This window comes from Neovison vison, chromosome 1, assembly GCF_020171115.1.
Source record: "Neovison vison isolate M4711 chromosome 1, ASM_NN_V1, whole genome shotgun sequence".
Lineage (NCBI taxonomy): Eukaryota > Metazoa > Chordata > Mammalia > Carnivora > Mustelidae > Neogale > Neogale vison.
This window is the reverse complement of record NC_058091.1, coordinates 301,642,896-301,661,376: the sequence shown is the minus strand read 5'-3', so window position 1 is coordinate 301,661,376 and position 18,481 is coordinate 301,642,896. Positions and strand designations below refer to the sequence as shown.

General features: G+C 37.8%; 1 protein-coding gene across 4 annotated transcripts in view; it reads right to left on the bottom strand.

Moving 5' to 3' along the window:
- Positions 1 to 18,481, bottom strand: part of CDH18 (cadherin 18) — a 339,165-nt gene that overhangs the window by 90,210 nt on the left and 230,474 nt on the right. The gene's annotated exons all lie outside the window — the stretch shown is intronic.

Here is an 18,481-nt window from a genome sequence, read left to right as displayed (position 1 = left end):
TGTATTTAATTGCCAAATACTCTAGGTCAGCTTCTGGAAAGAACTTGGAGTGGTTTTATAATAAAATCATAATTAAAACAAAATTACTAGAATTAATAGAAATAATGACTAAGTTAAAGAATGAGAAAAATAAATATAACTACATAGGATGATATAGTATTTGTGATTGAATTAATTTTTACCCTATATATATTAAAACACTATTGATTATGTAAACATCATGATATGATATGCAAAAATATATTTTTCAATATGTTTTGATATTAAATGTTTACATTGAGCAATTTAAAATTTTTCAGTCTGTCCTGATACTAAATTTCTTCAGAGAGAGCTCAGAACTTTCCTTATAGAAACTTATGAATTAGATATTAAGAAGCATAAATGGTCATGTTGTTACCAACTGTTTTATTGAAAAATTAGAAATATATCTATTGAAACAACTTATTTGTTTTAGCAAATCTAAGTAACAATGTAAATAGCAGAAACCTTGAATTAAAATGCAATTGTATAAGTGTTTCAACCAAGACTAAAAGAATGGTGATTTAACATCATACATGGATATAATTAGGCTATACAGATAAATGAATGTAGAGCTTGTATGAAAATAATTTCCCTAACCCAATATTTTGTTAGCTATGGTATGACAATATTTTTTTAAGTTAATATATCTGGTAAATGTGTGGAGTCCTCTCATTTACTTCTAAAGATACAATTGTATGTTTTAAAGTGCTACATGGGGATACCAGGGATTGATTTATGTATCTGTGTTTATTCATTATTCAACAAAGAGTTTTCCCAGTTCTCCTCTATAAACATGTGAGATGCTACCTGACATATTTTTAGCTCAACAATCCTCACCAACTTAACATTTCCTGGGTAGACTGCCCTTTTCTGTGAAACACATGATCCCCTAACCTTAATCATGTGTTTTTATCAGGATTTGTCAATTGACACCTCTTGATATGTTTAATTGGCCTGTGAAGAGTATAAGGTCCCAATTTTACAGGACCCCACCTTTCTGCTCTCAGTTGATTTGTGAAAGGATAGGCAGTTGACTCACCATGATCCAAAGAGAGTACATTCCCCAAAATGTTGGTACTGGAACTAGGAAAGAACTTTGATCTCTCTTTGTTGGCAAAGCTATGAAATGTTGGAAGGGACTTTGATGAGGTCATGTTTCCAAAATTCATGTTAAAGTACCTAATCTCAGGGCACAAATTCAGTAACAGAAAGAAGCCATGATTTTCAGGATATTTGTAAATATCATAATGTTCCTAGGCAGTTATGCATAACTGTTCTCTTAAAAAAAAAAGGGGGGGAAATAAATTAGACTGTATCTCTTATCTTCCAGCCCCTCCGGTAGAAAGGCTAGGATGTCAAGATCCTAGTTGCTAAGTAAGGTCTCTAAGTTACAGCTTAACTTTCCACAGTTCTATAAGCCTTCCAAAGGACCCTCAGCTAATTAAAACTGAGGTGATACACTTGCAAGCAAATGAAGTCTTAGTTCAGAGAAATAAGTAAGCAAATCACAAAATTATTATGACGGTAGTGTTACAAAGCAGGTTGTTTTTTGTATAAGTTGTCATAAAAGATCATATCCTAGATAACATTTAGATCACATCATATAAGAGGAAGCATCTCCTTGGAAGACAATCATGTTCAGGGAAAGAGCTGATACTTATTGATACATTCTAGGAATTGCAAGTATAGTAATTCTTCCACATTCACCATGCTCCATTAGACAAATTAGTATATATTAAGATTAATATTTAAACACTTATACACTCTCCATATAGTTGAGAACATGTGAACTGTAAACTGTATTCAAAATGTCTCCTAATAACTAACAAAAAATAGCTGATAGATAAGATTTATTTATAAATCAAAAGAAGTTTAGGGTATTTCTTTTTAATTTCTAAGGCCTGAATAAACAGCCAAGTACCTAAAAAATGCTATAAATTCCAGGAGAATAAATATGATGAGGCTCTTTAAGAAAATATATACTGTATATGTATATAGTATATAGCTTATATATATTTTTATGTTTACATATTTATATATATTTATTTATCAAAATTTAAAAAAATATGTATAGAAGAATGGTATATTGACATCATAAAAGCTGTAACAGTAAGCTCATAGCTTAACATCATATTCATTGATGAAAAATTGAAAATCTTCCTTCTCAGATCTGGATAAAAGCAAGAATGCCTAATACTCTACTTCTAGCCAACACAGTACTGGAAGTTTTAGCCAGAGAAGTTAAAAAGAAAAAAAAATAATAAGAGGAATCCTATTAAAGAGGAAGAAGTAATATTTCTGTTACCAGATGACAAGATCTTATAGGTAGAGAGCCCAAAGACTAACACACACACACACACACACACACACACACACACACACATATTACTATTAGAATGAACAAGTTCAGTCAAGTTGCAGTATATAAAATCAAAACACAAAAATCAGCTGTCTCTGTACATTAACAACAAACCATCCAAAAAGGAAATTCAGAAAACAGTCTAATTTGCAAAACCATTAAAAATAATAACATACTTAAAAAGAAATTTAACCAATGAGGTGAAATGACTATGTACTAGAAAATACAAAACATTGATGAAGGAAATTAAAGGAAATATGAATAAATGGAAAGACATCTTGTGTTTAAACATTGGAAGACTTAATACTGTTAAAGGGTCCATATTACCTAAAGCAATCTACAGATTGGAGCTGTGCCATTCTAATCACAATTCCATATGTGTTTTTCATGGAAATAGAAAAACAAAACAAAACAAAGCATCCTCAAAATACAGAAAATACAGAACTACAAAATACGGAGAATGAAGCAATTGAAAAAAAAAAAAAAAGAACAAAACTAGAAGCTTCAAATGTCCTGATTTCAAACTATATTACAAGGCTACAGTATTTGAAACAATATGACATAGCGTAAAGATACACATATAGCCCAATGAAACAGAACAGAGAGCCCAGAAGTAAACCCAAGCATAGACAGCCAGCTGAACTTTGATAAGAGTACCAACATTAAACAACAGGGAAAAACAGTTTCTTCATCAAATGGTATTGGGAAAACTAGATATGCACTTGCAAAAAAAAGGAATTTGCCCTCTATATTACAGCACACACAAAACCAACTCAAAACATATCAACAATTTAAATATAAGGCTTGAAGATTTGAATTCCTGAAAGAAAATATAGGGAAAATCTTCCTGATATTGGGTTGGCAATTATTTCTTGGATATGATATCAAAAACTCAGGCATCAAAGAAAAAATGGATGAGTGGGTCTACACCAAACTAAAAACTACTGCACCGTATAGGAGACAATCAACAGAATGAAAAAGCGGCCTACAGAATAGGAGAAAATACCTGTAAGCCATTTATGTGATAAGGGGTTCATTTCCATAATATACAAAGAATTTCAAGTCAAGAGCAAAATTTAAAATTTTTAAATAAAAATAAAAGAAGAAGCCATTACAAACTGGCAAAGGATTTAAGAAGACATTTCTCCAAAGAAGACATTCAAATAGCCAAAAATTATATAAAAAGATATTCAACATCATTAATTATTAGGGAAATGAAAAATAAAAACTACATGTAGAGATCACTTCACACCTGGTAGAATGACTATTATCAAAACACAAAAGACAAAAAGTGTTGGTAGCATTATGGAGAAATTGGAACCCTTACACTGTTGGTGGGAAGGTAACATGTGGTGCAATAGCTATGGAAAACAATATAGAGGTTCCTCAAAAATTAAAAACTAGAACTATTATATGATCCAGAAATTCCACTTCTGTGTACATATCCCCAAAATCTGAAATTAGAATCTCAAATAAATGTCTATATTAACATGTTCTCTGTAGCATTATTCACAATGGCTGAGATATGAGAACAACTCAAGCTCCATTAACAGATGAATCAATAAAGAAAATGAATAAAAAGCCTCTCTAATAAGATAAGAAATACAAGCAATTAGGAAAATAAAACCTGAGTGTGTGTGTGTGTGTGTGTGTGTAAAAGGGGATATTCTAGTGAGAGAACTGTAGGATTAATAGAAGAGGAAATTAGAAATGTATATGTAACATATATATAAGATTAATAGAAGAGGAAATTGGAAATCTATATCATATAATATTATATAGTAATATTATTATGTATTATATATCATATGCATTATAACATATAAGAATAATATATATTATATTGCATATATTAATTGATATAATATTTAAAATATTATAACAAAATATGATATGTATCTTATGAATTATATATATTATATATAATATATCTCATGATAAAAGGAGATTAAATCAATGACTTTGGATGTCTCTGATAATAAAGATCACAAAGAATATCAAAAATAGACTTGCTATAAATTTAATTTCAAAGAAACCAAGAACTTTGGGACTGGGTTCCTTCTAAAGAGCCTAGTGTTTTATTTTATTAATGTCTGACATAAAGACAACATTCACATGTACCTTTGCAACTTTAATCCAATAAATACCATTATGTGTCACATTTTTAATATAGCTTAATTAACCATGGGAGGAAATATATTGAATTATCCCACAATAAGAAAAGATATCAGACAAACCTTATTCTAAATACCAATTCTAACAAAAATGCTAATACCATTTATAAAGATATATAATATATAGTATTACCTTTAAGAATTCTGAAAGCTGAGAACCAACAATCCATAAACAATTAGATATTCTCATTTTTGAATAATAATAATAATTACATCTGAACCTTCATTTACCTGTTATTTATCAGAATTGGCATTCTTTATAGACTTGAAGTACACTTGGGAGAAACTTTAAAGGGTATGATTCAAAATGTAAATCTTTGACTAACAGCCTGAAGCTTTGCCATTTCTATCCATGATGTGGCTCAGTTGCATAGAAGGAGTCAGTTTACTATTTAGGAAAAAAATTCACTTTTATTTAAATAAGATTAACAAAGGCCATAATCCCTAGAATCTTGGAATACATGGTGAATGACCTTTTGCCTTTCATATTATTTTTACTCTGTAATTACTCCCTCTGGGGGAAAAAAAAATACCCATCTTGGACAATTTATAGCACAGCCTAATCAGCACTTCTACAGTTGCCAAAATATCCCTTAGAGTACTCTGCTCAAGTTCACGAAAAGGTTATATGCTGTGTAACATTATACATTTCCGAGAGGATGAAAAAGGATTAAAAACCTCACTGCACTTTCATCCAGGCATATAGGCATATGTATATAGGTGTATATCCATATATGCTTACACACAGTATGGGATTATAGATACAAACACATGTTGTATGAAGGCGTATCTCTGTTCCATTTCTGTATTAGTGGGAGACAGAAAGAGAGACAGGGAAAGAGAGATCACGTGTTCAAGTCTCTGAAACAAATTATATAATTGGATATGTAACAACATGCACAAATTTAAACCAAATTTAAACTTAATTTTTAATTCTTTCTATTGAAATTAAGGACCAAGTTTTTCCCAGATCCCTCCTTTCTATTATAGCATTCGTGAGAGAAAATTTATCATATAGTGTCGGGGACCGCCTCCGGCCGGGAAAGTCCCCGCCATTACAAGATGGCGCTTGGCTCACTGCCAGCAAAATATGCTGCAAGTAAACACCGAACTTTCTGGTGAAGCCCACCTGAAGGAGGACATAGTCATTGGCTGTTTCAAATTTAATCAGTATAATAACAGGACTCTCATTGGCTCTCCCCATTGTTTGGCCCCTTATTGGTCATCCTGACACACATAAGCTAAGAAAGTTGTCGAAATAAAGAGACGAAGCATTAACACCATGCCAGGCTGGTTGTCGTTCTTGCGGGCCGAGGGCAACAAATGGTGCCGAGACCCGGGAATAGTTAAAGAGTAAGTAAACCTTGCAAGGAGAAAAACCGCAGGTAAGCGGGGAAGGAACCACAATTAAAGTGGTGGCAATCTTGTACAAGACCGCAATAAGAAGCGGGCGGCCATAGAGCCGGGATTTTCTTCCGCGGTAAAGCGGGGAGTAAAGGTCGACTGAAGTATATGCGCGTAAAAAGTCAATGTGTTGGTTAGTGTCTTTAACGTCTGCGTCTGTTGTCTTTGTGTTCATAATGGGATCTGAAGTACCTAAAGAGTGGTCTTCTGCCTCAGAGGGGGGTAGTTCTAGTGAAGAGGAAGAAGAAATGTCAGGGGAAAAGTTAGACCGTAAAATGTACTCCAAGTTTGAACAGTTGAAACTGTCGACTCCAGCAACGCCTAGTGCCCCTCCGCCGTATAATCCTATGGCGTGCCAAGGAGCTTGTAGCTGCTGCACCACATGCGGTAGTGGCAGGGCTTCGAGCTGGAAAGATCATGACCTGACCTCTGCCTTTCCAGTTTTAGAGGACCAAAACAACCAGCGGTATCATCAGCCTCTTGATTTTAAACTAGTTAAGCAATTAAAGGAAGCAGTCATGCAGTATGGCCCTCAGGCAGCCTTTACAGTATCTCTGTTGGAGACCATAGCGGGAATGAACTTAGTCCCTGAAGACTGGGGTAATCTAGCCCGCGCAACCTTGTCAGGAGGGCAATATCTAGTATGGAAAACAGCCTGGCAAGAATACTCACAGGACACTGCCCGCCGTAATGCAGCGGCTGGAAATCCTCAGTGGGACCTAGAAATGTTAATGGGAATGGGACCGTACATGGGAAAGCAGGCCCAAATACAATACAACCCTGCAGTGTATCTGCAAATAGCTGCGGCGGCCACTAAAGCATGGAAAACCATTCAAGGCAGTGGGGATTTACAGGGTCAGCTGTCTAAGGTAATACAAGGACCAAATGAGGCATATGCTGATTTTGTAGCGAGGCTGATGCAAACAGCTGGTCGAATATTTGGGGAGGTAGAGGCAGCCATGCCATTGATAAAACAGCTGGCTTATGAGCAAGCTAATAAGTGGTGTAAAGAAGCCATCAGACCTTGGAAAAGCAAAGACTTGAGTACATATATTAAAGTTTGCAGGGATATCAATGACAGTGTTATTCAAGGGCAGGTTATGGCTGCAGCTATCACTCAAGGTTTACAAGGATTACAGGGAGCTCAACAATATAAACATAGGGATACTCCTGGAGTTTGTTATTACTGCAAGGAGCCAGGACACCTTAAGCGTGAGTGCCCAGAGATAAAGGTGTCTTATCAAGAGCCTAAAAAACCAGGTATCTGCCCAAGATGTGGGAGAGGTGCCCACTGGGCAAATAAATGTCGCTCAATAAGGGATATACGAGGAAACTCTCTGCTTCCAAGAGGGTCAAAAAACGGGAAGGGGGGCCCCACACCCCAGGGCCCTCAAATGTATGGGGTGCTCCAACAGGTGGCTCGCTCGCATTATCCGCCGACGAGCCAAGGCGAGCCACAACAGGGAGTGCAGGATTGGACATCCGTGCCACCACCAGACTCATATTGACTCCAGAGATGGGGACCCAGGTAGTCGAATCAGATTTTAAGGGTCCATTACCTGAGGACACCGTGGGCCTCTTGCTAGGACGGAGCTCCACGGCGTTATCAGGACTCATTGTTCACCCCGGAGTTATAGATGCTGATTATAAAGGAACAGTGAAAATCCTGGTATCTTCCCCACGTGGAATTACAGCTATTAGTCCAGGTGATAAGATAGCTCAGATCCTGGTATTGCCTAGTTGTCACAAGCCTTTTGGAAGCCATGAGGTTATGCGGGAACAAAAGGGGCTCGGTTCATCTGGAGCTCCTCTAGCATGCGTCACGCTAGGCATGGAAAATAGACCCCTTTACTCTCTTTGGATAAGAGGCAAGAAATTCATAGGCTTATTGGACACTGGAGCGGATCGCAGTATCATCAATGAAGCTGATTGGCCTAAGGATTGGCCTATGCAAAAGGCTGATCAAACACTTCGAGGATTAGGGATTGCTCATAGCCCCATGTGCAGTGCAGCTACACTGCCATGGAAGGATGATGAAGGCCACCATGGACTTGTGCAGCCATATGTCCTTAAAATTCCCATTTCACTGTGGGGACGGGATGTTTTGGCCCAAATGAACCTGAAGTTGACTACAGAATTATTCTATAGTGAGGAAGCTCAAGCCTTAGTGACTAAGTCTGGTTATCCTGGAACGGGAGGCCTAGGGAAACAGCTGCAGGGCACTCCTGAACCTACAAGAATAGGTGGGCCGGGGCTGGGTTTTTCTTAGGGGCCACTGAACCTCTAAAAATTCAATGGAAAAACAGTAAACCCGTGTAGGTTTCTCAGTGGCCCCTGCCTAAAGAAAAATGTGAAGCTGCCCACACGTTGATAAAAGAGCAACTTGCCGCCGGGCATATTCGGCCCTCCACATCACCATGGAATACGCCTATTTTTGTGATTAAAAAGAAGTCCGGGAAGTGGCGATTGTTACATGACTTACGAGCTGTTAATGAAAGGATGGTGGCCATGGGAGCAGTACAGCTGGGGCTGCCTTTAGTCTCAGCCCTGCCCTCTGGTTGGCCCTCTGTGCTAATCGATGTTAAAGATTGTTTCTTTTCCATCCCATTGCACCCCGAGGACACCCAATGTTTTGCTTTCACAGTACCTACCATTAATCATTCTAGTCCGGATCAACGCTATGAATGGGTGGTATTGCCTCAGGGCATGGCCAACAGCCCTACAATGTGCCAATTATATGTAGATCAAGCCCTGAAGGAGGTGAGAACACAATTTCCCCCACTCATTGTGTATCATTATATGGATGATATTTTGCTGTGCCATAAAGAAGAACAGTATATTGAGAAGGCCCTTTCCTTTCTTTTCAAACATTTTGAGAGATTCGGATTACACATAGCACCAGAAAAGGTCCAAATGACGCCCATTAAAGAGTATTTGGGAACTAGGTTAGAGAATACTAAAGTCAGACCTTTAAAGATAACCCTGCGGACAGATCACCTAAACACATTAAATGATTTTCAAAAATTGTTAGGAGATATCAATTGGTTCAGGCCCTACCTAAAACTCACTGATCAGGAATTGTCACCCTTATTTGAGACACTTAAAGGAGACCCTAACCTCACCTCTCCTCGTCAGTTGACTGAGGGGGCAAAAGCAGCCATCAGTTTGATCCAGAAAAGGCTGGAAGCTGCTCAGATAGACAGAATTGACTATTCCAAACCTTTGCTATTTTGTGTCCTTGCCGAAAAACGAGCTCCCACTGCAGTTTTTTGGCAATCTGGCCCCATATCATGGGTTAGTTTGGCCCACTCTCCAAGGAAGGTCTTGCCTTGGTACCCAAGCGCTGTTGCGCAAATTATACTTAAAAGGATTAAACTTAGTATAGCAGCGTTTGGTAAACAACCAGATACTACAATAACACCATATACGCAGGAACAAATAAAGTGCCTAGCAGCCTGTGATGATGACTGGGCCATTTTGATAACTATAACATGCGCTCAATTTGATAACCACTACCCATCACATCCATGGCTACAGTTCAGTTTATCCAATCCAATCATATACCCTAGGATCACTCACCATAAACCCCTCAGTAATGTAAGGCTTATATTCACTGATGGATCTAAGCAAGGAGTAGGAGCTATAGTTACCAAAGAAGAGAGTTGGACTTTCCTATTTCAAAGCTCCTCTCCCCAGGAAACCGAGCTGCTCACAGTGATAAAAGCATTTCAAATGTTTCATCAAGAACCCTTCAACCTTTTATCAGATAGTAGATATGTGGTGCAAGCTGTCTCTATCATTAAAAATGTGGGTTCTATTAATGCCAGGTCTACTATCTCTAAGGCATTACAAGAAATCCAAACATTAGTTTGGGACAAGAAGGTTCCATTTTATGTTGGCCACATAAGAGCTCATACAACCTTACCAGGCCCCCTGACACAAGGTAATCGGTTAGCAGACTCCTTAACCAGAGGAGAATTTGTCTTTGCCATTGAGGACCCGGTGCCACAGGCGAGACATTATCATAAGCTGTTCCATGTGAATGCTTTAACTCTTCGCCTCAAATTTAACATAACAAAAGCACAGGCACGGGACATAGTAGTCTCCTGCAGAAACTGCGTGACTTTACTACCTACACCGTCTTTGGGGGTTAATCCTAAGGGTCTGTTACCTAATCATATATGGCAAATGGATGTCACACATGTTTCAGAATTTGGAAAGTTAAGATATGTTCATGTCTCTGTAGATACCTGCTCTGGAATAATTTTTGCCTCAGTGCATACGGGGGAAAAATCCAGAGATGTTATCGCCCATTGCCTACAGGCTTTCGCGGCAAGGGGAAAGCCACGCCAGTTAAAGACAGATAATGGTCCAGCCTACACCTCACAACCCTTTAAAGCCTTCCTACAACAACTTGACATTCACTTGATACATGGAATACCCTATAACCCACAAGGACAGAGTGTTGTGGAGCGCGCGCATCTTACAATAAAAAATGCGCTTTATAAACAAAAAGGGGGAATAGGGGACACCTTCAGGTCCCCTAAAGATAAGCTCAACACCATTCTCTTTATTTTGAATTTTTTAACGTTGGATAAAACAGGTAAATCAGCTGCAGACAGACATGCAAGTGCTGTTGCTGCTCCCCCTAAGCCTTTAGTACTTTGGAAGGACATCCTCACAGGAAAGTGGAATGGACCAGATCCAGTGTTAGTATGGAGTAGGGGGTCTGTATGTGTTTTTCCACAGGAAAAAGAGGCTCCAATTTGGATCCCAGAGCGGCTGGTGCGTGCAGCCTTGCCTCCGAACACCAGTCATGATGCTGAAGATGCTGATGATAACGCTGGGGATGCTACACCTCCTGCGGCAGACTCAAGCCAGAGAGCTGTGAGCAGTGGTTAAAGCATGGCTATATCCTTTACCAGTGACTAATTCTTTTCTCATATTCCCTCCTCTCCCTTTGATGCATGGCAGGTCTGTAACTTGTTAGGAGCATGTACTGATATCTCAGCAGTGTCCCATGTTAAATGGTGGCAAATTCCTCAGCTGTTCTTATAAACAAAATGACTCTGGTACCTTTGAGACAACAGTTAATGTGTCTTGTCCCAATAATATTACTTACCAGCCCACTCCCATATGCGTCTCGCCACCGTTCCTTTTCCTCGTAACAAATGCTAGCAAGCTGAATGATACGTTGAATTGCACTAAGAATTGCTATCTTTCCCAGTGCTGGAATGTCACGGCCTTCAAGCTGGCTGTGATTATGCATATCCCTACTCCTATCCCAGTTTTCATTCCAGAGGACAAGTTACCGATGGTGCTATCCAGAAAGAAGAGAGACTTTGGTATCACAGCCGCCATTGTGACAGCATTGCCTATATCTACAGCAGCTGCCACGGCAGCAGCAGTCTCGCTTGCTGCAACTAGACCCACTGCGGAAGCTGTGAACACCCTTGCAGCAGGAACGGCGGCTGCCCTTCAAACACAGACTCAGATCAATGCACATCTGCAAGCATGAATCCTAAATAGTCAACCAGAGAGTGGATTTGGTTCAAGAACAAGTGAACATATTGGGGGCCCTATTGGGACTGGGATGTATAGCACCCTTCCCGGCAATTTGTGTAACTCCCATAGCCTATACTAATATGAGTAACTTACAGAATGTCTCCCGACAGCTCTCCCAGTATTTGCAGGGTGCTTAGTCTGACGATTTTCTGACGATTTTCAAAATTTCACACGAGTACGCGTGTGCAACCAACTTCCCTCCCAGAGCTATTTCAAACATTCAGCAATATGTTCCAGTTTACCAAACAATGGGCTGGCACAATTGGTCTTCTTGTCCTCCTTCTTATTGGCATTCTGCTTCTATTCAGAAAAGTTCGCCAATGGAGAACACAGCAGCGAGAGCAGAGCCGAGCTATAGTACAAGCCCTTATGTCAATAGAGGCTGGGACATCTCCCCAGATGTGGCTAAACATGCTAGATCGGTAGTCAAAGACGGGTAAGATCAGTAGAGAAACATACCAACCTAAGACAGGACAGAGATCATCGATATCTTGTGTCTGATGACGGGTAAGGATGTTTTCTGCTACTGACAACCTAAGACAGGCACGATCTCCGCCATAAAACAAAAAAGGGGGAGATGTCGGGGACCGCCTCCGGCCGGGAAAGTCCCCGCCATTACAAGATGGCGCTTGGCTCACTGCCAGCAAAATATGCTGCAAGTAAACACCGAACTTTCTGGTGAAGCCCACCTGAAGGAGGACATAGTCATTGGCTGTTTCAAATTTAATCAGTATAATAACAGGACTCTCATTGGCTCTCCCCATTGTTTGGCCCCTTATTGGTCACCCTGACACACATAAGCTAAGAAAGTTGTCGAAATAAAGAGACGAAGCATTAACACCATGCCAGGCTGGTTGTCGTTCTTGCGGGCCGAGGGCGACAATATAGATAGACAGATTATGTTTTATATATATATATAAATATATATATATAAAATATATGTTATATATATAATAGCTACAATGAACTTACACATTTAAAAATTTCATGTTAGATGTAATTGTAGATCTGGTTGATATAATGAAGGGGTTGATTTTAACAATACCTATCATAGATTATGTACCAAAAAACCCAGGTCATTCCATATTTGTTTTTAAAACACAGGAATTTATTTTTCAAATTCTTTAGTAAATAAAGCAGTCATTGTGTTGTTTTACATGTAGCTCTGCTTTTATAAAATATAATTATATCTAATAATGGTGTAGCCCCAGTACTCTCACCTTGGTTTTAGTTACACAAGCTACAACAGGACAGCTTTGCTTGCTTTAATAGTCATCAAGTAGGAAGGATATTCTATCTGAATTGTGTAGCAATAAAGAATCTCTGAAAATAAAATGCTTCCTGGTAAAACAAATTTTTGTTTTGTTGAATACTGAGGTAATTAATGACTTGATGTAAAATCCTGTGATACAAAAATGTCCCCTAAACGAACTAATGTATCCACATTTGCACTATTATATTCTGTAAGGAGATGGGAAGAAAAAACTTCAATCAGCCCCTGACTAATGTTATTAGGTGAGCTCTTTTCTTTCACTCCTAACTATAATAATTATTTTGGTCTCTATAATAAATATCACCAAGATGTATTTAATTCTGGATGGTGTTTTAATATTAAAACATGTTGAGATATTTTAATCTGAGTCCTGAATATTTTTTTTTAGTCATGGAAGTTTTCTTTCAAAACATTTTTTTAAGCTGGCTTTGAAGTGATATTTTTATTTTACAGTTTTCCTTCCCTGTCCTCTCCCACATGTTTTTTTATTGTATAGAGATTTTTCTTTTTCCCTACTTTTATTATTTTTATATCAGTTTTTAATATTATTGATTCTTTTCCTACTTATTGCTTCTAACACAGATCTTAATTAAGCATTTTCAATTTTCTAGAACTCTTAATTTATTTCTTATATCTCCTTTTACACATTACCATGGAGTCTATTTTTGTTTTTAATTATTTCAATTGTATTGAAATTATTTCTGTTTTTGTTCTATTAAAAATGGTAACTAGTTCTAAAAAGAAAGTTGAGTGTTTATAGTTGGTTTATCCCCAGATTTCTGTAAAGATGATCTTTTCTTTTATTGTAATAGTTTCATATGTTACTAACTTTTCTGATTCTGATGAAAGGTCTCATAAATTATATGCATAATTATTATAACTTATTTTTTAAAGCTTTTATTTATTTATTTTAGAGAACGAGAGAGAGAGTATGCAAATGAAGACAGGGGTAAGGGGAGGCAGAGGCAAAGAATCTCAAGCAGACTCCCAAGGTGAGCACAAAGCCACAAACAGGGCTTGATCTCATGACCCTGAGATCATGACCTGAACCAAAACATAGAGTTGAATGTTTAACTAACTAAGCCACTCGGGAGCTCCTATAACTATTGTTTTTAAAACACCATATGACTTGTCATTTCCCGAAGTTTACACCTTTTGTTTAAAATTATATTTATGTGGTAATATTGATCATTTTATGTTTAATGTATTTGTTTCTTTAATCTTTCCCCCTTCTAATTCCATGAAATAATCTTGTATTTTCTTTTAAAGCATAAACAGCATATAATGTTTAACCAATTTGTAAAACTTCAGGATGTCAATTTATCTATGGTCGCTTTGATGGTTAATACCAGTGTCTCCCGTTTTCTAATATATTGTGGAAATATACCAGGCCCCCGGGTATACATGTGTGGGCTTCCTAAGTACTCTGTGAAATCCACTCTATCTATTTGTCAAATGGATGTTGATAACTGCTTTTCTCTGCCCCATTCCAATTTTTTTTTTCTTTAAATGTTCATCCTTATTTATGAATTTGCAGTCACCCATTTGAAATTTGGGATCAGCCAAGGTTTTGTCAGCTTGTTCCATACATGTTACTTACCTCATGCTGGCACAGTTTCAGGTACTGGGAATACAGAAAACAAAACAGACAAAAGTTCTCATTCTTACGAAGTGTACATTCTCATGAAGGAGAGAGAAAATGAGCAAGATACAGGATAAAAAAATATACTAGATGACACCGTGATAATTCTAAAAATAACAGATTTAGCATGTTTATTAACTGTTTATGTGTTGATTAATCACCAAAATATCTCAGTAGCTTACAACAACAAATATTTAATTCTACCTTGTTTTATACGAAAACTATGAGCAGATGAAGACAAAAAAAATATTTTTTTACTAATTTGTTTTCTATTTTCTTTATCTTCCCAGAAAAACTAGTCTCTATGTTTTTTCTTTATCACATCTTTGACGATCTGAAATCCTATTTAGGCATGTACTTTATAAATTTTCTAGGATTTTCAATAGACTTCCTCCAGATTTAAATTGTAAATGAAGTCCTCTTTGACTAGTTAGGCTTGTTTATTTGGTATGTTGTGTTCTGGTATAAGGTCATCCCTTGATAGTATGATTATTAAAGTGTTATATAACTGAATTTCCTTGTAAATGCATTATAGTGAACTCGTATCAAATTTTTAATGATGTCCATTTTTAAGTCTTTGGTCATAGTTACTATTTTGATGCTCTTGTGAAATGTGTTTCATCTTCAAGGAGATTCGTGAGTAGGACTTTTTTTAAAAAAAAATTTATTTATTTATTATATCTTTTTATTTTAGAGAGAGTGTGTATGAACAAGGAGAGGGACAGAAGGAGAGAATCTTAAGCAGGAATCCTTGCTGAACATGGAGCCCAGTGCAGGGTTTGATCTCAAGACCCTGAGATCATGACCTGAGCTGAAATCAAGAGTCAGAAGCTGAACCGACTGAGTCACCCAAGCAACACAGATTCATGAAAAGAACTTTTAACAAATGCAGGTATTTGATATCTTTAAAATCCTAAAACTGAACTGGGTAGGAATTTCCAGAACGTGCATTCAAATGGAATAAATTTGGTTACAAGGGACTAAATGAGTTAAGGAAAATGATTATAGTCTTTGTGACTCTTGTTGGTTCTCTAATATTTGCTCTTCCAAATTAAGGAAATTTTCTCTTAAAGTATCTATGCTTTACAGAAATGTGGTAAAGTATTTAATTACGGATTAATTGAAGCCATTAACTTTTCTCTCTACCTGAACCCTCTGAAATTCAAAGTCTCAGGGAGTATTTCTTCTTTCACGGTAGTCATAGAGCCATTTGCATAAATTCAATAAAAATCTCCTCCTCATAATGGAAGCTAACTGGAAACATTGGTTGTTTTATTTTATTTATTTATTTATTTATTTTATATTTATTTGAGAGAGAGAAAGAGAGAGAGAGAGCATGAGAGGAGAGAGGTCAGCAGGAGAAGCAGTCTCCCTGCTGAGCACGGAGCTGGATGTGGGACTCAATCCTGGGACTTCAGGATTGTGCCCTGAACCAAAGGCAGTCACCTAACCAAGTGAGCCACCCAGGTACCCCAAAACATTCGTTGCTTTAAAAAGACTTTGACTGGGATGCCATATTTGAGGGAGACATGCATAGACTCAGATATGACCAGATAGATAGCTTTAAGGAACTAAGGTTGAATTTATGGAGCCATAAAGCCCCACTGGAAATGTTGGCCTGTTTTCTTGCTTACAGAGTTTTAAGTAGCCTTGCCAGTTAAGTAAAGAATGTTGCTTTTTGGCAGGTGCAGGAACCTCAGGATATTTGGGGACTTGAAGAACAAGAATTCACCCAAACTACAGATATTGAAGGCGTGTCTGATGATATGTATTTAACTAGGCTTCTGGCCCAGAGAGGATACTAAAAGTTCTATTGAGAATCCTTATAAAAAGCTCCAACAAAGCAGATTTTAAAAGATCTATATGGTCAATCAATATTCTTGCTGGGCTTATGTAAATAATTAGCCAATTTTGTTAAAATTGGACTTGTTTTACAAAGAATTATCCTGATTTAGCTATCTCTGGAAATGAATGTATAGAGAGAAAAATTATGTCTCAGTAACACTCCTTTGTGAGTCTTAAATTCTCTTTCTAATTGTCTTTGAATGCTATTTTCCTAAACTAGATAACTTGAGGTAAACTTCAGAGAAATTGCCACAACAGCTCATGTAAAGACAATCTTTATAATATTCATGCTTATTATTCTGTGGAGATGATAATGGGATCCCATGGGCATATGGTTACTTGAACAGCAGGAAAATGGGATGGATTCCTCCAACAGTTGTATAACTCAGCTATCACTGACCAATTTTGTATAGTTGGGGTGACAATATTTTTCCTTAAAAGCTGGAGTATACCCCACTTCATGGGGTTAACTATGGAATTATGAAAATAATGAATCACTTTCCTCATGACTGGGCTGGATATTGCACTTAGGGATGACCATATCCAGTCTTCTCATATTTGCCAGTGATTCCTCATAATGAGAATAGTGTTAAGGCTAGATATCACATAAAGAGGGCTTCATGATGGTTTTATCTCTTAGCCTTGTTTTGCAGGGGGGTGCCCAGGAGTTTCCTCTATTGATATAAAATTGCAAATAGAGGATTTATCCAAGCACACAGTGACCATCTTTAACTAAGCTTGACATGTACTAATTCAAAAGGTGACCCTCTAACACTGAACGGTGCCTTGATATCCTAACTACAGCTCAAGGAGGAGCCTATGCTTTATTAAAACAGAGTGTTTGTTTATACTCCAGATACCACAAAAATGTGACAGGCTTACTAAAAGACACAAATACTCCAATTGGCACGTAAACCATCCCTCTCTTTCCTTTAATGATTAAGCTCCTGTACCAGAGGAGGGGTTTTGTCAACTACCAAAGCACTCTTATTTGGGCTTCTTTTTCTTTTTGTTTTTCCTTTTTTTTTTTAAAGATTTATTTATCTGAGAGAAAGAGAGAGAGTGAGCAGGAGAGAGAGCGCAAACATGAGAGAGAACGAGCATGAGAAGAGGGAGAGGCAGAGGGAAAGAGAAAAGCATACCCCCTGCTGGGCAGAGGGCCCACTATGGGACTTAAACCCAGACCCCAGGATCATGACCTCAGCTGAAAGTAGAAGCTTAACCAGCTGAGCCACCCGGGTGCCCCCCTTTATGTTATTCTAATCTTGTTTTTCTCTTTTCTCCCACGTCTCTTTACCTGGTGCGAAGATTCCTTCAATGCCATGACTTTAAACTGACAGATGATCCTTTCTACATGGGGAGATTCATACTTGTGGTCTACTTTGGATTTAGCTGCCTCTGCCTTTTGTAACTTCTGTTTGTAAGTCTCCAACTGACCTATGTTGACCCATAGATAGAGACATCGCTACACCCCTCATTCAGCAGGAAGAAATTACAGAAGATAAGACATCCCACCCTCAGAAACCTTGAAGATTTTTTTTTTTGCCTTTTATTTTTTTATTTTTCTTATTTATTTATTTATTTTCAGCATAACAGTATTCATTATTTTTGCACCACACCCAGTGCTCCATGCAATCCGTGCCCTCTCTAATACCCACCACCTGGTACCCCGACCTCCCACCCCCCCCACTTCAAACCCCTCAGATTGTTTTTCAGAGTCCATAGTCTCTCATGGTTCACCTCCCCTTCCAATTTCCCCCAACTCCCTTCTCCTCTCTAACTCCCCATGTCCTCCATGCTATTTGTTCTGCTCCACAAATAAGTGAAACCATATGATAACTGACTCTCTCTGCTTGACTTATTTCACTCAGCATAATCTCTTCCAGTCCCGTCCATGTTGCTACAAAAGTTGGGTATTCATCCTTTCCAACCTTGAAGATTTAAGGGTCAGATTTCTTCATGGGGGAATGATGGGGAGGACAAGGCAAAAAAAAAAAATGTGGAAAAAAATTAAATTTCCTTATAAAAAGCAGCCCATTGACAGATACTTGAGGCAGGCAGTGACCTTCCTAGGGAACTTAAGGGCCTTCATGTTAATACTTTGCTAGAGGCAAAAGCAACCTTAGCTTGACATTAACCTGACCTCCGAGATCCTTTAAGTCTTCCTTAACATATCAAAATCCCTTTGCAAATTTCCT